This window comes from Dermacentor andersoni, chromosome 9, assembly GCF_023375885.2.
Source record: "Dermacentor andersoni chromosome 9, qqDerAnde1_hic_scaffold, whole genome shotgun sequence".
Classification (NCBI taxonomy): Eukaryota; Metazoa; Arthropoda; class Arachnida; order Ixodida; family Ixodidae; genus Dermacentor; species Dermacentor andersoni.
The window spans coordinates 19225702-19246454 of record NC_092822.1 but is presented as its reverse complement, the minus strand read 5'-3'; the positions used below and the strand labels follow the sequence as shown (position 1 = coordinate 19246454).

At 48.0% G+C, this 20753-nt stretch overlaps 1 non-coding gene across 1 annotated transcript; it reads right to left on the bottom strand.

Annotated features, from left to right (window-relative positions):
* Positions 1-7018: 7018 nt before the first annotated feature.
* On the bottom strand, positions 7019-7093 carry TRNAS-GGA (transfer RNA serine (anticodon GGA)). The gene has a single exon. It is a non-coding gene; the product is annotated as a tRNA-Ser (tRNA).
* Positions 7094-20753: the final 13660 nt, after the last annotated feature.

Here is a 20753-nt window from a genome sequence, read left to right as displayed (position 1 = left end):
TCAATAAAGCGTGCTTCCTCCGGTCGTTACAGGAGCAGTGGTCTGTTCGCCTCACGGAACTTCTAGGCGGTGTGCGTCACGCTTGGTGTGACGCGTGCATTTTGGATTCGTATGTTGTTTTTTACATTTATTGTGTGCGTTTTTTCTTTCTTCGAATATTTAATAGTTGACGCACTTTATTAAAAACAATTGTATATTGTGTCACCAACCTCTCTTAAGCCAGAAAACAATATGTATAGAGTCTGTTTTTAGTCTACTTCCCACAGGTAAAAAAAAGAAAGAAAAGGAAGCGAGGGAAAGTGTGTGTGACTGAGAGTGAGAGAGAGGGAAGGAGACAGAGAGAGAGCAAAGACAAGGTTTTATGCCAGTAGCCATAGAAAAGCATGTGCAAGAAGCTCTTCATATATATATATATATATATATATATATATATATATATATATATATATATATATATATATATATATATATATATATATATATATATATATATTACAGTATGTCATTTGTGTTGTTGTGATGTCATACATACTATGTACACGTGCAGTGTGAGATTGCATAGCCTCATAAGTGACAGACACAACACAAGGTGTAGCAGGTGGCGCAGTACTTTTTGAACTTTCTGAATTGACCGGCTAAGCCGCGCTGAGCAATGTTGTCCCTAAGAGTCCGACCAAATATTATTTTTGCATATAGGCCGCGGGGAGACTTCAATATCGATTGAAAGGCCACCCACTGCCCTTTTCCGTAGCTTCTGGAGATCCCCACTGCATTTGATGCTCGTAATGACGTCGCACGAAACATGGATTTTTATTGACGTTACAACTAATTAGTCGCAAGGCAAGAGAAAAAAAAAATGCTCTCGGCGCTACTAATGCCGGTCAATGCGTCTTCCCGGATTAAAAGATTTGTCCACTCAAAAAGCGCTGCAATGCACTTTATGTTTCGCATTTTAGGTCTCCAGCTACTGTCGTCTGCCTGTCAGCAGACAATGCTTTACTGGAGCATCTTTCTTAAAAAGTGCTATAAATTCGCTTTGATGTTCCTTTCTTTTGGCTGCAATGTCGACTACAATCGAAAAGCTGACGAGGCAATCGACAGCTGCAATCAATAGTCGCGTTTACATGAATGCGACATTGGCGTATCGCATCGAATTTCTGGCGCATCGCATCCATGTAAATGGCGGTGATGTGCTACAAATGTGAATCGCATTGATGCAAAACTTGAGAGAAGGCTGGTTATAGCATTCCATCACTAGTAAACGTGAAGCGCGAAAGAAATACAGGGATGCTTGTCGGTGTCCGTTTTGGCATACCTCTTTTCCTTCGCGCTTCAAGTTCACCAGTTCAAGTTCAATGGAGCGGGAGAGCATGGACAGAGACGTCTAAGGCTCATGCAGCCGTAAAACGCCCCGTCACCGTCATCATCACCGTCACGTTACGTCAACGTCACGTCACCGTCACATCACTGTGCCGTTACCGTAACGTCAGCATCACGTCACCGGCATCCGTTATGAGAGAGCAGCTTCTTCCGCGTTTCTTCTCGAAAAATGGACGACGGCGACGTTAACAGCACCAGCGAACGGCGCCGGTGTCCCATGTTTTTTAGGAGGAACTGGCGGAATCGCTGGTGACGTGACATTGACGTGAGGGTAGCGGAACGGGGCGTTTTGCGGCTGTGCTAGCTAGACAGGGCGAAGTCGTCGCACGCAGTGAGTATAAACGCTGGCGTATCGCATCAAGCGAGAGAGGAAATTTCAGACGGCTGCAGCAGCGCGTGCTTTCTTCCACCCGAAAACGGCGAAACGCGCCCTCTCCGCAAACTGATTCCCACTTCTTCCGGGCGAAGGAGGATGTCCCGCATGTAACCACTGTCGCACAGCATTTGACTGCCGTGATGCGCTTAACAAAACGGCCATACGCTACGTCGCATACATGCTTAATCACAGCTTACGAAGTGTTCACGAAAGTGAACATGGTACACGAAATGTCAGCAAACGGTCTTCCTTCGCCGAGTGAAACGCAAGAAACACTGAAATTTATGTTTATTATGTCCAGAGGACAACTTCGACAAATACGTGATTTTGAGTGCCGTAGGAGGTCCCACGGTAATAATAATAACAATAAATTAAATTTAAAGAACCGCCAGGGGGATAATCTAAAGCGCGCATAATGAAGTAAACACTGAGTCAGTGGTGAACTGGTAGTCGTGAATACAAATGTTTCTAACACAAGAATTGAATAAAACCTAAATGATTTACACAAGGGCTAAACTGCATCAAAACGAAATTCGCTGAATCATGTGCACAATACATTCGTGGAATGCAAACGTACGTACGTTACTACAACAAATGTAGTTACTACATTTGTAGTAAGTAAGAACGAGATAGAAAGAAACAACGAGCAAAACGGCAGCAGCAGTGTAGCGGCAACGGTAATCTGGCGACGGACTGTCGTCTGCGACCAAGAGCGTCTGCTTGCGCACGTGACAGTCCGTCTGCCGCCCCCATGGCGATCCTTTTGAGCGCCTCGGACGATATGGCCCGCCTTGGCTCGCCGCTGTTGTCCAAGGCGGTTCTCGCGTGTTCTTCCACGTGAAAGCCAGCCGCGAGTAACAATGACCACCCTCGTGGTGTGCGCTAATGCGCGGCTGTTACGTGCTGTTCCCGTGTGTTGCACCAGCGGCTTTGTAGACCCGGTTGTTAAACCCCGAGGTAGTCTGGAGGCATATCCCATGCGGTGTATATGGGAACATACGCGCTTCTGTATATGCGATAACTATCTGTTCATACTGAATTATTGGATACGGTCATTCGCGTAGTGTGGAACAGACAGCACGCTACGTCTGCTCAAAGTGCAATGTATACGTACTGGACACATTGAGAGGAGTGCTGGCATCCCTTAGCTAGAGGAATGCTCCACAAGATAGCATCATTTCGTGCGCTGGATTGTCGGCGCAAGATATGGTGCGCTTTCATATAGGACAACAGCCTGCGGGAACGACTAGACACTTCAGTGCGTTTTTTCATTTCGAACATGCGTTGTGCTCTCCCCGATTGTCTTGTACAATCTTCTGTTTTGTTTAATTCTCATTTCCCCCCTTCCCCAGCACAGGGTAGCAGACCGGACGTTCCCTCCTAATTATGCCCCCTGCCTTTCCCTCTTCCCCCTCTCTCTCTTTGGATACGGTTCAGATGGTGCTCATTTTCTCAATAGGCTACTGATGCATACAAGTGTACTGCACTAAATGACGAACGCAAGATGCTAAGTGCTGCTGCTTTCCGGAAATGGAGCAGCACGGCGACTGCCAAACTAAAGAAACCGCGACGAACACGGTCGGGCAGCGCGCGAGATCGTGTGGAAGGGTTCCAGGAGTGGCGTGGGAAATGGCTATGGCGGCGAAGCGGAAAGCTAAGACCCTGTGCGACGGCCGATTTCGTTGTAGGCGATAGGAAGGGCGACAGCAGAACAAACTTTCACGGGCTCGGCACCAAGCCAGCCATCTTCAATGAGAAAAAAAGCGAGCCGCTGACCTCGCTCGCGTGGCGGTGTCGGACGAGGTCCTTTTGGGATCTATCTTGTACGCCGTCTTCCAGAACGGCAGACAGAAGTGAGGCAAGTTGTGTTTGTTCGGCTTGTGTGGCCCATTCGCTCGCGTTGATTTGGGACAAAAATGCCGCTATATCCCGGCTTTGTATTAACTACGCTCCTGCCTCCTGTTGCACATTAAAGTGTTCACGCTGAGTTTTAACCAAAAAGCGAATCTCGCCAGTTCAATTCCATGGAGGCCAGCTAACCTTTCTAATACATTCACTTTCGGCTCTGCCAAGCTGGTTCTTCTTCACTCGAGTGAAAATTCATCCAGGCAAACAGTTTGATTCCGCGTTCTTCAATGCTCGGCCGGCTACTTGCGTCATTCCGAAGACCTTGTAACCCATAGTAGAAGTGTTACTGCAAAATCCCGAAGCAAACAGCGAGATTCTCACGTGCCATTAGCAACGAAAACCATGGAGAGCTGGAAGATCGATGCATACAGCTTTGTAAGAGTTGGCTGCAGTACACGTGTGATGAAAACTTCCGAACGTGTATGCACCATCCTTTGAACATTGTGCCATTTTGTGAGCGGTTGCGGTGAACTGTTGAAGTTCAGCGGCGAGAATAAGGACAACAAGGAAGGCGCGCAAGCTTTGTGTATGCACCTCACTCTTCTGACAGGTTAGAGTTATCAACTTGCAATGGCCTTCTTTTCGTTCACTTATCCTGCCTATCTCGCAGTGCGCCAGAGCGGTCACGCACCGTCAATACAGCAGGTAAACAGAGGACTCCGCCTTGTTTCGCATAATATGACTCTCCGCTCTGTACAGCATTCTGACTGTGCACGTTCTGCGCGCATACAACGTATTTCCCGCATTTCATGTTCCTCCATTGTGCTTTCGTTCACTCTTTCTGTTTGTTTTCGGAAGGCCCGACCACTGCCGTATTCCCGCCAACGTCACCTTCATACCGGGTAGCAATCTCCATTTTCCTTTATTTTTTTCTCCCCTCTCTTTTGTCATTTATTTCCGTTGTGGTGGTCAAGCAGAAAAGATAGCACAACATATCGCTCGTCAATCGGAGAACGCTCCCGACAACAATGGCGCAGATCTCACTTTTCCTTCCGCTTAAAAAAAAAAAAAAAGCTCCCTCTTTTCCCTCTCCCATTTTCACCGCCGAAGCTCGGGGCTTGTGTTGCACGAAGCGGGCTTGCCAAAGAACACGCACGTCCTTTTGTTTTGTATTGTTTTTTTTTTTTACAATATCTGTTCTCATTTTCAGCATTCATTGACATGGCGTGCGCCGCGAAAGCCGATCAGGCGTCCTGAACGCCGCAGGGCTCTTAGCCGTTTGTGCATTGTCGTCTGGTCGGGGACGGGGAAGCAGAAGACAAGGCTGGGCTTCCATGCCATACGGCGCCAGCTGTTGTGTTCATTGGCCAACGGCTCAGTTCGCTCGAACGCGGTGTCAGATGTTCGCTGGAGCTACGTTACGGAAATGGGTGCCCCTAAGGTGCGCTATATTCAATCGCCTGTCTCGTCGAAGGAAGGCGAATTTTATTTGCTGCATTCTTGAATTAACGGAAGGTACGCGCCAGCTTCCTCGGGGTGCGCGATGAGCGGGCACTTACGAGAGTATCCGATGAGCACAGCTTCCTGTTGTAATCTGAACTACTTCGGTTCCTCCCTGCTCATATGCGTTGACTATATATATATATAATGTATGATTACGTCGAACACTGATATTTCCTGACCCTCCGCCGTGACCACTATGTCCCTGTCTTCGCTTGTATGTGTACTTTACGCCTTTTCTTTTTGTTTAATTGAGATTGACAATTGTTTCGTTGCGGCGTGAATATCGACCGTATAGGTCAATAAATGTTTGCATCGACCCACTGTAACAGCTCATTACGAGGCTGGGGTTCTTGCTCAACGGGCATCCTGTGCAGCATACGCGAGCGTTTTTTGCATTTCGCCCCCATCGGAATTCGGCTGCCGCGGTAGGGATAGAACCCGCGACATCGAGCTCAGTGGGGCAACGCCATAGCTGCTGGTCTAATCGCGACGAGTTGTGTCAGGAAAATAAACCATGGAGCTACAGAAAAAAAAAAAGCACTTGTTACTTTTGAAATTGTTGTGTGAGAAAACCGCAACAAGCAAACAAATTTATTATGTTCTTACTAAATGTGTCGTGGTTGACACAGTTTCTTTGAATACTAAAGGCTATTAGGATGCTGTATGTGTGTAGCTCACGTGTGACGTTATACGTTCTGGTGCTTATTGTTGTCGTAGATATGAACAAGCCTTATGTGCATGCTTTCAGACCCTTTTGCGCACTTTCGCTGGTTTGAGGGACTGTGCGCGTCTCTTAGCGTCCTTTTACTTTCATATGAGGGGCACAACTTTGCAAATGTCGGTACTATTTTGCTGTCACCGGTGCGTACCACTTTTCGACGCTTTTGTTTTCCTTGCCCCACGAAAAATGTGTAGCGTCTCCTTTCGGTTCACATTAATAACCATCCGAACCAACCAGCCCAATTCAACGCACTTGTAAGTCCAGTGGGTCGTGCTGGAACGTCGGGTCGTTCGGGGAGCGGACACGAGCGACAGCTGTCGCTGATAAAAGGCGATGAGCTAATTCCCGCCGCTCGTGGCCGTGATGGTCAGCGGCTCGCACCACCGTGCCAGATTAGGCGCGTGCTCTCAGCCGCTTCGCTCCGGGGCGGCCTGCGATAAAATTTCGGAGTTTTATCAGAGGCCGCTTCGCTCTCCGACGCACGTGGTCGAGGGTATCAATAATGCGCGCGACAGATACGAGCGCGTGTGCTTAACCTCGTAATGTGTGGCGCCGCTGACTATCGTAACCCGTGGTTGGGCGTCGCAGATGCCCCGTATCTCTGAGGCTGCGTGTTAACGACGTGTTATCCTCAATTACCGATAGTACAGGGACCTGAGTTTTAACTTCAAGAACTGAAGGGACACAGGAAGCTTCACTTTAAAACATAAGGTTCGAACCGCATTGAACCTGTCCATACAGTTTCATAACGATTGTGAATTGAGAAGAATGAAAAAGTTATAGAAAATGACGTTTCCGTGCGACACCCGGGAATTTATTTGAGCGAAAGATAGTTTATTTCTAACCCTTACGTGACGTAGACCGGTACATATGTGCTGTTTTAACAATGTACAAGAACTTCAATATAATTTTAGCCCAGGCGCGCAGAAGCAATGTGATTTGTTTTCGAAGGCTACAGGTGGGGGCCCAGTGTGCTGAAAGCACGTTTAATTCTATTTAGTTGCCCCCGTAAGCTGCCTTACACCTGCGTGCACTTCTCTCGTTGAGGTTGAGGAACTAATGATAGATTTGGCAACGACGAAGCCCTGCTGAATAAAGGGAAGTCAGACATCCACCCGTTCGTAGCAATTGCTACAAAGGAAACCCATACGGGTTCCTCGATAGAGAAGCCTCAAAGTTGAAGAAAAATTCGTCCTGGTCCGGGACTCGAACCCGGGACCACCGCCTTTCCGGGGCAGCCGCTCTACCATCTGAGCTAACCAGGCGGCTAGCAGATGGCAGGGCGAAGTCGAATTTGGTCCCGGGTTCGAGTCCCGGACCAGGACGAATTTTTCTTCAACTTTGAGGCTTCTCTATCGAGGAACCCGTATGGGTTTCCTTTGTAGCAATTGCTACGAACGGGTGGATGTCTGACTTCCCTTTATTCATTACTTCTCTCCACCTTGCGGGTTTCCGCAGAACTACTACGTCAAGCCCTGCTGTGTGACAGGCACTGTCCCCTTAAATGGGATGTTGTGTACAGCCTGGAACCGAGTCCTAACGAAGCACCCATGCGCGTTCCGTTATTTGAGATGGATGATAGACGCCATCATATTTATTGCGTGTTTGAATCAACGCGCCCATCAAGTTACAGTGTGCAATGTATTGCAGAACTTTGCGAAAACTAAATTATTGGTCTCTTTGTTGTATTTGAGAGTTTGAAAGTTTATTTAACGTAATTAACGTATACAATGGCCAAGTACAAACTTTTGGGACCCAGCAAACTTAAAGGTTTGCTTTCTCAAGAATCGTTTATTCGTTACAAAAACGGAAGAGAAAGGTAGTTTATCACGCAGAAGAGGGCTCGGTGCAATCAAAGATTGCACCGGGACCCTAAACAGGAAATGCAAAGATATGATGCATTAGAAGCAGCATTACATGTATTAACGAATATAAATGAACAACTAAATCAATTTAGACAGTAGTAAGGATTCTGAAGCACGTTAATATAGCGGGTAAAAACACAAGCAAGTAAAGTTCACATGTAACAGTACAATTACTACATATAATGCATTATACAACTCAATACAAATACTGAACTTATTGTAAAATAACTACTCTAAGTGACGATCTGAAAGATGCGGATGATGATGACTTTAAGGAGTAAGGTAATTTATTCCATAGTTTTATTGTTGTGTACGCTGAAGTAATTTCTTCATAACTAGTGTTAGCTCGGGCGAGTAAAAAATTTTATAGTAAATCTCGTAGGACTAATCTTTTTTAGCAGGTTAACATCAGTAAAGTTATATTGTAGCTTATTTGTTCCTAGCTTACAGAAGAGAAGAAACAGGTCAAAATAAAACAGTTGGTCCACTAAAAAAAAAAGAAAGAAATTTGTTACCACAGTGTAAATAATCTACATTCGTATAGTTAGTTGCAAATCCTAGTGATGATGCGGATGGCTTTATTTTGAATGTGCTGAATAGGTTAAGGGTGATTTGTACGTGTTTCCACAACGAACAATCCCATAGTTGATGTGAGTATGAATGAAGACAAAAAAGAATGAAAAAGAAAATGTCTTCAGGAAGAAATGACCTGGCTTTGATGAGTGCTCCGATGCCAAACGCAGTATTGCATTTTAAGTGATGAATATATAGCTATGAAACTTGAGGGTGCTATCTATTTGTACACCAAAAATGCTGCCGTATCAGTGATAGCGATATGATGTGATCCAAGAATTACATATGCACTGTGGGGCTCTGGAAACCATAAGCTTAGCCTTAGATGGGCTAAGGAACAATTGATTTGTAGAACACCAGCGAAGGATCTGTCTTAAAGCAGTACTTAGTTTCAGAGTTAAGTAAGCAATGCAAGTATCAGATATTTAAACAGTAGTGTCATCAGCACATGAAACGACATGAGACGATATTAAACGACATAAAACGACAATGCTAATAGCATTAATAATAATAATAATAATAATAATAATAATAATAATAATAATAATAATAATAATAATCTTCTTAGACGTCGAGCAATCTGCCCACTCTCCTGACTCAGTCTGTTCTTCGGCTATTATACTGGGAAAAAAATGTACAACCGCGGAATGGAAAGGGAGGTGACGTACGAGCGTGTCGCGTTGAAGTGTCGTGTGTTGTCGCGCTCTCGCTCCAGCTGGACGCTGCGGGACACCCACGGAGACGACGAAGAATATTCCGTCGGTACTTTTTGTTTGTTTTGTTTCTTTGTTTGTTTGTTTTCTCTCGCCGCACGCAGTGCGCAGTGTGCATCGCATGATATCACCACCGGTAAAGAACAGCTCGGTCCTCTTGCCTCGTGCGAGTTGCAAGCCACTTGCCGTATAATATCGCGTATTAGGTGCACTTGCGTATACCTAATTTCAGCTAATCGCACAGTCAAATATGATTGGAGTGCAAGCCCCTACACTCACAACACACGCACCTTGGTGACTCAGTGACTATCGTATTATTTTTTTTTTATTATTATGGGATTCACGTCCCAAAACCACGATCTGATTACGAGGCAGGCCGTAGTGGGGGACTCTGGAAATTTTGACCACCTGGGGTTCTTTAACGTGCACCTAAATCTAAGTACACGGGTGTTTTCGCATTTCGCACCCATCGAAATGCGACCCCGCCGTGGCCGGGATTGTGACTATCGGTGTTCTACTACTGTGCACGAGTCAGGTTGAGGTAGAGGGCTCGATACTCGGCCGCATGCCGATAAGTGCGGAATGCGAAAACGCTGGTGTGCTTATATATTTAGGTGTAGAATCGCAGATGGTTAACAATTATCCAGAGCACTACACTACGCGGCGTCTCTGATATCTCCAGTGTTGGTGTCGGATGTTCACGATCCATCAATCATCAAAAGCAGACGTAGATGTATCACAGAAGGGTCAGGAAAAATCAGATACACCCTTTCTGATTTTTCTGTGAACTCACCCTATAGATATTCTCCTTTAATTAATTATTATGGATTAGCAGCCCAACACCATAGCCACTAAGCAACCACTGTTGGTTATATTCTCCTTATTCTTCCGGAAAGCGTGGCGTCGTTGCCACTGATTGCTACTACAGCAGTGCAGAAGCGCAGCTGCTGTAGTAGCAACCACTAGTACAGCTAGCGCTAGTGCAACTAGCAACTATACTTGCACAGCTTCACTGCATGCCCCTCCTTATAATGTCCCTTTAACATTGGACGCTGCCATGGTGTAGGTGCGTGCGTAGCACGAACAATTTGCTAACCCGGACAGCAGGGGACTGGACGAATTCAGAAACAAAATCTGAAAACAGAAGAGGGAGGTAGAGCGAACATGTTCAGTAGATGTCTTCAAATGCGTCTCACGGGTGGAACGCCAGGTCCGGGCACCCGTACGTGCCAGCCACAATCTCCGTCCGCGCCACTAGCCGTTGTTGACCAGCAGCGGAGGCGTCTGTCAGCCGCCCCGGCCAGGAAGTTTGAGCGTAGGATTAAGAGTTGACGGAGCGAAGGTCTCCCTCGAAGTGTTCTAATATGCGCGATCACGCTGTAAGAAAAAAAGGGCGCGGATATTACGAGAGTCTATATGGTACCTCGGTTCTCCCTTGTCAGGAGCAATCCCGCACCTCCCGCGCAATCTCGAATCGCCCAGTGACTCGCGCGCTGCGTGCAGTGACCGTTGCAGTGTTGTAACGTGACGCGTGCGATGCCTACGTGAGTGTCCGCGTAGGCTGCTGCGTCGCGGCGCACAAACTGACTCGCGCGAAGTTGTTGTTAGGCAGGGAAGGGTTTGGGGGGGGGGGGGGGGGGGAGGCAATATGCGCTCTCGGAGACCGTCAGCGTGCAGCCGCATTTTCATCGCGTCACTGCGCGTTTGCGTGTCAGGGACATTGTCTTTCGCTGGCTGAGGCTACGCCTAACATTTACGGACCTCCTGTTTACGTTCCGTACCACCGCTCTTTTCCTTTTAACGTTTTATCGCTGCTGCAGCAGTTAGAAGCTCTGAACTTGGTCTGCTGTGTCCGATCTTTCAGTTATGACATCGTCATCACTTTTTTTTTATTATGTACTGCGGCAACATTGGACCAAGAACGTGATTGTGTACATAATAAGCACACGCACACACACGCACGCACGCATGCACACACACACACACACACACACACGCACGCACACGCACGCACGCACACACACACACACACAAAGAAAAGTATACGTTATACGATTTGCAATGCATCTCTGAAGTACGCTTCGCAAGTTGCAAAACAATGTTGAAGTTAGACGTGCTGTTGCGAAACAGTGAAAGAGCCCATGTGTTTCTGAACAAGTATTTCAGTAGAGATGAACTTGTATGAGTTGAAAGAGCAAGTTGAGCAACCAACAAATACCACAAAAAATTGAAAGCAAACGCAATAATCTGCAAGCCTTCGTCGTTATCGCGTTGCCGTCGTAATACTATACCTCATCCTCAGTTCACCTTCGCTATATATGGCAAAGGAAAAGAACGCCATGCCCCCCACCGCACTGTTAATCCAACTCATGCCCTTGCTGCAATGGGGAGTTGGCAGATGGACGTGATAATTTCGCTGCGCTATAGCGCGTTTTTCTTCTTCTTTCTTTTTTGCTTTAGTACACGGAGAATAGAACTCCGATTAACATACTACAGATGTATGGTAGCATTGCTACGTCCTCTAGTGGCGGTTTACCATTTGACATATTTATGCTGCTGGGTCTATCGGCCGGATACCTTTACTCTCTCAGCTCCGTTCAGAGCAGGCGCACTTCATCTCAGCCCTCGTCGCCATCTGTTGGCACGACCCACGCAAGGGATGAGGGTTTGTGACGGGGCGGCTGACGACACAGGCGACGAATCCGTGACGAATAAACACTGGCGGCTAGCATGGGATAAGAACAGGCTGAGCGCTATCACGGCCCCATTCGTTCCACCAGTTCATAAGGTGGCTGCCACCCTGCAAGATGCGCTGCAGAGTCTGGTCTGCACAGCCTTACAGTCTGTGGATATCTGGAATGTGTGATCGACATTCCGAAGTCACGCGACCGATCTACTAGTTCATTTTAAAATTTTCTTGCGTGAAACTATCTTATGTGCGAAATGCGTATTCTGTGCACGAACTTCCGCCGGACTGGATGCACTTGTTGGAATCACGTGCGTGTTTACCCGACTTTCATGCGAGTGCGCGCTGTAGCACTGTAGCTTGCCAGTTTGTCCGAGGTCTTATAGTACGAGTACACAGCTCAGACTCCGAGTCTGTGCGTGTCTTCCGGAGGCCATGGCAGGCACTATTGTGTATAGGAAGGTGATGACATTAAGTGCATCGAAAAAAATAATTATTCTTAAGTAGACGGCAGAGTTAACTCTTGCTGTCACGGTGAATGAGGTCACATCACTGAAGGAATTGCTGAAGTCTTCAGTGGATAAATAAAGGCTAAACAAATACTCTCGTTTTGTAACTGCGCGTTTGCATTTTTCTTTCGTTCTTGTTCGTGTCAGTGTATGGACTCGGCCTAAGCAAGCGCTATATCTTTACTGGTAACCGTGTTTGCCGACGGGAGATTTTCGGTTTCGGAATTTCAAATGGGTGCACAATATCGTAAGGGTACGTAGCTCCTGGTGGACCAAATTTTGCCAGGGGTGGTGTCAGAATAAACTTGTAACAATCACGGTCACTGTAAAAAGCGTAATTCTTTGAGACCTACTCTGGTATATATGCTACTGTATTCTGTGTCGGATTTCCGAATTACCAATTTAATAAACCTTGAATTGTCTTGCAAGAAAGAAACAGAGGAAAGAGATCGAAGTTAAAAATAACACGCGGCTTCGGCAATTACTCGCGAATACGAGGACGCATTCGTCAAACCATCCAATCAGCGCGCGCGTAGAATGAAAATGCACGCTCTCCTGAGAAATCACTGGAAGCTTCCACTCAGTAAATAAACCCCGACCGCTCGCAACCCTAGCTTGCTAAACTTTCGGGGTCCTTCGGAGGACAGCCCCGTGTTTGTTTCTACGTCTGCAGTGTTGTGCTATCCTTCGCACGCCGAAGGCAGTCCATTCAGGTGCTGACGTGGCCAACACTGCGATCAGTTAGCGTGGGGCCGGCTGGGCATACACAACTGACACAGGGAATGAGAGAGGAGGGAACGATCGGGGGAGGGTATAAGGGAGGGAGGAGGGGGTGGGTGTCTGGTCAGTGCACTGAAGGGACTTTCACACGGGGGTTCGTGACATAACAAAAGCGTCCGCGGCGCCCCCTGTTGAAGCCCGGCCGATCTCACGCATCGAAGATCCGGGGCTGTCGGGTCGAGCGCGCACTTGATTTGCATGCGAGATTGCTCCCTTTCACGCTACGCAATCTTCGATTTCCTTTGTGCTTCCAGAGGTGCGCCGAGAGCCGTCGCTGCTGTAGAGACGGGTGTCGGCGGACGAGGACTTATCGAGTTTATTATTCGCCGCGAGCACACGTCGGCGTTTTATTGCCTCCTTGTGCCTCGTTGTTTGATAACTTGCGCGGTTCATGTCGGATTGCTAAGATAGAAAGCGGCCACTTTTGTTTTACTAAGAAGCGCAAACGCTGACATCAATGAATAATCACGATCGTAGGACCGTTGGAATGGAAAGGGGGGGGGGCACTTTCAATGCCAGCCTTGGGAAGCATACACGTACTCAATCTCAAGAAAGAAACGTGAAATGCATGCAACTATAAAATTTTATTATTATTATTTTTAATTTCGCGCTGGGGTATTGTCAGTAAGTAAGTGCGACAAAAGTATTTTTTTTTTCGCCGATCGTGAGCTTCGGAAGCTTGTAGACACAAACACAATCACACAAAGAAAGAAAGCCACGAGGCTGTGTGTCAATTAATGTTCATACGTTATGTCCATCAGTTTTCCTGCTGTTGCAGTTTCCTGAAGAACGAAAAAAAAAGAAAAACGGGCATTTACCTTATACCACACTGGTGTGCCTGCCGGTCATTTGCACACAATGCATTGACCACATAACCCCGCCGGCTCACTCTCCGACGCCCACACTGTCACTCGAACAACCCGGCATTCTGTCATGCCGGATGACGCCATTCAGAGGTCGCACAGAGAAAGCACGGGGGCTCAAAAAAAAAAAAAAAAAGTTATCGTACGGCGCCGTGGTTTCCGCGTATCAGTGGCCGGCAATATGCGACTTGGCGGCCATGCGAATCACAGTCGAAGTGGACGATCGTTTCGAACTTTTGCACGAATCGTTTTGAATGAGGAGAGTATTTGGGCCGAACCTGGCCGCTTGCCTGTGTCGTTGTTGGTCGGCTATTTGTTTAGGTGGCGAATTTCCGTTTTGATGCCGTAAGGTGGAGGATGTTCTGTGGCGTTTTACCGGCCAACATTGGCTGGCGCTTAGAAGTCAGGCGGTACTGCAGGGGGCTTTTCGCGGACGACGGCTGGATCTATACGAACAAACACGTGTTAAGAGCTCTACGGAAGCGAGTGTCTTGGCTACTCCAGCTGACCCAAGCTTGGGAGCCCACAGAACGTGACACTGCTTTCAAAGCTTCTCGCGCCTCCACTGAAGCGACCAGTGCTCTTCTGTAGCTTCATTCAATCAGGCCCAAGATCAGAACTGACTGTCCCTGCGGGTACGTAATTTACATTTTATGACTCCTGCGGCATCCGTGGTCGCAGAGCCACACTTCCGCACCATCAACGTGCGTGAAGTCCTCGGCCGTGACCGCAAGATTTTCGGCAGTCGTATACAAAGATCCTTGCGTGCTTGCACGACAAACGTATCGCCGCTTCCTCCAGAACGCGAAATCGCCGTCAGGAACAGTGCAGACGACAATCGCTGCGACCCTCCCGACTTGTTCCGTCCGAGACGACGCCGTCGACCGTAGGTACTCTTTACCGACACGATGTCACGTCATTGCGTGTAACTGCGCGGTTGGAAGATTGCGAGCCCGCTCGGTGTCTTCGTATACGACATCCGTATTTTAGTTACAAAGACTTGCCGCCTGTTTCGCACGCCGCTACATGTGCGTCCTTCGCCCTTATACCACTCAGGAACAAACGGTGGTCCACAAAAAAAGAAAGAAAAAAAAAGTTGTCGCACGACAAAGGCCACTTGTCGCTAGTTCGAGCGCCATCCTGCAATCGTTGGCGGCGCCAACGGCCGGCAGTTCAGAGTACATCCGACAAGGTCCCCACCACGCTTCACAATCAGTCTTCTCGTCTGCTTCGAGGTGATTATACGTGTACACGTTCGGGTCTGCGGTTACGCCATGATAATACCGAGGCATCTTTCGGGCACCCTAGGCCCTTCCATCTACGGTGGCGTGCTCGCCACCCCAAAAAAACAGTACGCATGTCGTCGACAGAAGACAGCGCCGTCGGTGAGCGTTCCCCGAGCCTCATCTACCTCGCAAAGATTGTAGTAATCGTACTCTTCTTTGCGTTTGAAGAAGACAACCCGCGATTAGCACCCAGCTAATGAGGGGGCCAAGCGATCTAAGACTGATAGCTCGCTTGCCATCGGCTCGGTCAAAATGGAGGCGTCACGCAGTCACCACTGTTTTAACCGGTGTAAGCGCACCATCGCGCCTCGATGGGGCTCATCAACGTGCACTTCGGGTGGCTCATCAAAGAATTAATTGCTAGTATGGGCGCGGACATGTCATCCTGCATTCTGTTATGACGAGGACTGCTTCCGTTGGGCGTAAATTTAGCTCCTTTGTTGGTTCCTCTTTTCTTGTTGTTTTCGTTGTCCACTCTGAATTGTTTGTCGTTGTTTCACGCACCCCAGCGCTGCCGTTATCGACGGAATTGGCCACACTGCAAGGAGAGAAGAAAGAAAAAAAGAAGGAAATGTAGAATCGAAGGAAAACAACAGTTGAAAACAAGAGTTGCAAAATACGTTCCTGGATCTTCAGGATTTTCACGACGGCAGCCACATCTTGCCAGGAACTGCGGGAACAGGCGAAACTAACGACGAAGATAGCGTTCACCTGTTCACGATTGCCGCCGGCATGTTCCACCCGCCATAGACTGTCATGTCGCCGATATCTGCGTGGGCTGCACCCACAGATGGTGACTGAGGTCGAGAATATGTACGCTTGTTCTAAACGTGCGGGCGACATTTAAAAAGAAGATGTAAGAAAAAAAAAGGACAGTTGTGGTCTGTGACAATTCTGTCCAATTCTGGCACCGCGTAGCTCTCGTGAACCGTAAACGTTTATGAGCGGTCAAAATAGCCTAATTTTTGCACCACTGAGCGTACGACCATATCTTGCAGTGGAGAACCAGTTACAGCGCCTGGCAAGTTACCTGCGAAGAAGAAATTGCGCGATTACCTGCAGGCGTGCCGTTTCACTGATCCATATCATTTTTCACCCAACTTATGATCCGTCGAGCCCAGTGCACTATAAAAACAGGTGCACCCCTTTGGGGTGTATATTTGCCACACAACGATAATCGTCATCTGTCTTGCTTGCGTTTCCTTTGTTTAACGCTGCGAGCCCGGTACTTCCAAGTCACGAACGGCATGCGCGTTATCAACATGACAGAGCATCCTCGACAGGAAAGTAAACAGCGCAGCGTTCTCAAGAAAGGAAACGCAAGCAAGACGGATGACGATTAGTGTTTTGCGGAAAATATACACCCCAAAGGGTGCAACTATTTTTACGCTCTTAAGCAAAATTACACCCGTTTGCCACACAACGATAATCGTCATCTGTCATGTGCGCATTTCCTTTCTTTAACGACGCGGCGAGCCCGGTACTTCCCAGCAACGAACGGCATGCGCGTTATCAGCAGGACATAGCATTGCCGACAGGAAAGTAGCGGTCGCGGCGTTTTCAAGAAAGGAAACGCAAGCAAGGCAGATGACGATTATTGCTTTGTGGCAATAATCCCAAAGGGTGCAACTGTTTTTAGAGTGTGGCTGATCCCGGCGATGACGGCCGGCGCTGCTCCGTCCGAGTCAACGAAGTATACGTTGGGAACCCAGGCACTTGAAAGTCCATCCGCAGAAAACATGCCATCGAATGCACGAAGCCCCCAAAACGTTTTAGTGTGAATGGTTAGGACGCCTGGCACCAGCAGCTTTCGTGCAGTCGGCCTTCACCTGCCGATCTGCGGCGACTGTGTCTTCCGTTATTCACCTGCAACGATGTCTCGCCAGCCGCGTTCCAGAAAGGTCCAGAGGTGAGTCCGCCTTGGGCCTTCCACATGTTTCAACAGCATCCTGCAGCTGAAGGCTGCTTGCTGACCGTTTTTAAAAAGAGTAGTAGAATCATTTTCCTTCATACCTGAGCAACAGCAAACATTGCGGTGAATGACAGCACGTACCTATACCTGTAATACGCGGCTCAACGACTCTGACTTGCCAGCTGGCGCGTAGTATGGCGTCAGCTTTAGAATGCCTTTTCTATGCTCACCAGTGGCACAACGTCGGTTCCATCAACATTGAGAGTATACTCCGCGAGCAATATATCGGGGATCACGCAATTTCCCAACGAGGAAGCCTCGGCGGCTCAACGAGCGTAAAAAGCGTCCCACTGCGTCATCTATTCGTTGGGAATGCTAATGTTTACATATTCATGTCAAGCTGGGAAGCCCATGCCATGAGGCTGTCTGAAAACCAGCCCAGCGTTCCCCCCTCGTACCACTCACAATTTTACTAAACTTGCATGCAGTTAATCCAGAACGTCGCACATGCTGCGGTCGCACTATAGGCGTCGTGCGCCGGCCAGAGGGCGCTACGGTGTTTTCATTTGTCGGCGCCGATGACACTGGTCGTTAGGGATGCCAAGTAAATCAGACGTCAGATGATAACGATCCCCGCTTCACCGCTTCTCTTGAATTATAACGCACCGAGCTCTGCAGAGCTAGATCCAACGAATGTTGTTCAAGCTCTTGGTCTATATATTTATTTTTTATTTATTTCTTCATACTGTCAACCCTCTGCTGAGGGTTCTTACAGGGAGGGTTTAAATACAGGCAGACCATATATACAGGTGCATCAAGCGGCAGCGGAATCACAAAAATAAATGTTTAACAATTTTTCAAATTCCCAAACATCACTGGCATCTGCCACAAAGCTTGGTATCGCGTTCCAGAGTTCAATCACGGCAGGGAAAAAAGAATAGCGGTACAAATCACTGTGAGCAAAGTATGGGCGTAAAACATATTGATGATTAACACGGCTGCTTCGTTTTCCTGGAAGCTGCGCATATTCATCTTTGTTGATTTTTAAATGTCCATGTAGTATTCTAAAAAACACTTTCAGACGATTTTCTTGCCTTCGTACTTCTATAGTGTTTCCAGTTCACAAGACTGCAACCTCAGTGTAACGGAATCTAAACGGCGGTACTTTCAGCATATGAAGCGCGCGGCACGACGTTGAACTTTTTCTAACTTTGTAGTCATTTCTTTCTGATGACTAGAAGGCAGATGACAAAAAAAAAAAAAAATTCTAGCCATATATGCGGAGCATGCGCCCTTCCACACTTTCACACTTCGTGTGCATTTGCTTCCTGATAAGCGATTGTAGGTGTCACAGCGAATCTCTATCACGTTCCTCCCATTTTGCTTTCACCACTCGCCAGGACGTGTTACGGCGCTGCCTTCAACTCTGGAAAGCTTGAACACAAGGTGCCTACACCGCGCACAGGTTCGAGCTCACCCTCCGACCAGGAACGCTCTCAGTGTATCGTCATGGCATTTAACGTACTTATGTTTGGCAACACAAATATTTTAGGCTTAGGATAAACCAGGAATTAAAAGAGATCCTGGAGGTATTCCACATAATAATAATAATAATAATAATAATAATAATAATAATAATAATAATAATAATAATAATAATAATAATAATAATAATAATAAGCCACTTGCGTTAGTGACACGTGGCTGTGCCTCACTGATAAAGCGATAAATTTCCTTAGTGCCACTGGTGATTACAGATCTAGAAATTCGCCTCTTGCGATGGCAGACGGCAGTTTGCGAATGACCCACGTTCCATGCCGGTAGGTATATTTCGCCATGCAAGTGTCTATCCTTTTGTCGCAAGTTCCAGCTAGACCGGTCGTCTTCTTCATTTGGTCGCTCGTGCGTTTCCGCTGTGGGATTTTATCCGTTTTATAGTCGGCGAGTCGTGGTCACTGAACTACAACTACAAGGACCTATTTGTGTCTGCGACGACCAAAAGAGCAATCGGCGTCTCTATTTTACTACGACATTGCTCATCGCAGAAGACACACTACACTCGAGACAGTATAACGTTCTCATCCATGAAAGCCCACTGGACCCTTTAAAGGTACCAATGGAATTTAGGCGATAGACAAAATCGTGTCATTCGCGAAAGAGACGGCATTCGCAGTCACGTTATTTTAGAGGCCTCACGTTGGTGTCGTGCGTTCTCCGCTATAGAGGAAGCCCAGGAGCGTGGCCCGCCGACGTCATATTCGTCTACGTTGGGGGTCCACCGAAACTGTAAAAACAGCTGCCTGCCTAACTCGACATAGCAGAGGACGGCCGGACAACGGAAACACGGGATGGCAAGGAGAGAACAGTGAACAAACGAAAGGAAGACTGGAGAGAAAGAGGGAACTCGTAGCGCACATTTCATGCGGGGCCGCGGATGAAGGCAGGCTTCTTTTTCTTCCGTTGTCGTTACACTCTGTCGGCGAAAAGGAGCCGCGGAAAGTGAAAGAAGAAAAAGAAAGAAAAAAAGAAGGGGGCAGCAAATGGTGGTGTTCGGTGTCCCTCACGTAACGCGTTTACGAAACGACAGTCCAAGGCCGGAGACCGCTGCGGGCGGCCGAGGGAAGAAAATGGCCGCACTCCGTGAAAAAGAGAACGGCTCGGGAGAGAGAGAGAGAGAGAGAGGCGCTCGCTCGCAGTGCCGTTGCCGCTCGGCTGATGCCGGCGGTGCGACGACGGTCATTGTGTCACGGTCGATCACGATGCGAGACGCGCGACGTCGCGCTATGCTGTACGCCGGCCCCGTACGACGACGACGACTTCGTGCGGCGTCGTGATATAGCGCGCGCGCGCCCGCATTACGTACACGCGGCTCTGGCAGCTGCGCTCGTGCGTGTTATGCGACCCCCCACCCCCGGTGCGTGCTCGTGCGGCGCTACTACCCGCAGGGACGGCGGTGACGTCACTGGCACGCCGATTTCCACCCGCTATAGGCCCGCTTGCCCGACTGTTTGCAGAGTTCCTGCAGTGTGGGTTAATCTCGGGGTCGAATGGCTACATCCTCTGACGACTGTAGCCCACACGGGAGATTCAGCACCATGATGACGACCTTGAGTTATGAAATGCCCTTTGGAACATGGCATGTGCCACCGCAAACCGGCCTACTATTTAAGTTCTTGGGCAACTTTAATGTGCGTTATCATTCGCACTTCGAGTTTCACTCGTTGCATATAGACGGTTTCACTCGCGCGATAACTGCAGCGAGAGTGCGCCCCCAAGAAACTTCCGCCAAATACCAAAGACAAATATATAAAAATTTTAGTGCAACTTAGGGCAACATTCGCTTGTAACATTGTTTTTATGTACAGAGGAAAAGTGTTGAAAATCTACGGGCTTCGATTTTAACGCACTCTTGCTAGTCAATATCGCAGCCCCCCAATGCGTTTCTTGCTCGCTAAATTTAGCGTTCTGCGTCAATGAGCCAAACCGGAAGGCGTCCAGGGCCTATGTTTGTAAACAGTGAAAGGGTCTTAATAAGCACATGGGTATACACTGTCATACGGCCATGTGCATCTCTTTATTCGACGTCACTCTGTATACCAGTCGCGGCGACTCGGTGGCTATGGCGATGAGTGGCTGAGCACGAGGTTGCGGGTTCGATCCCGGTCGTGGCGGCCGCATTCTGATGGCGGCGGAATGTGGGCTTCGGGTGCAGGTGTAAGAACTCCAGGTGGTCAAAAA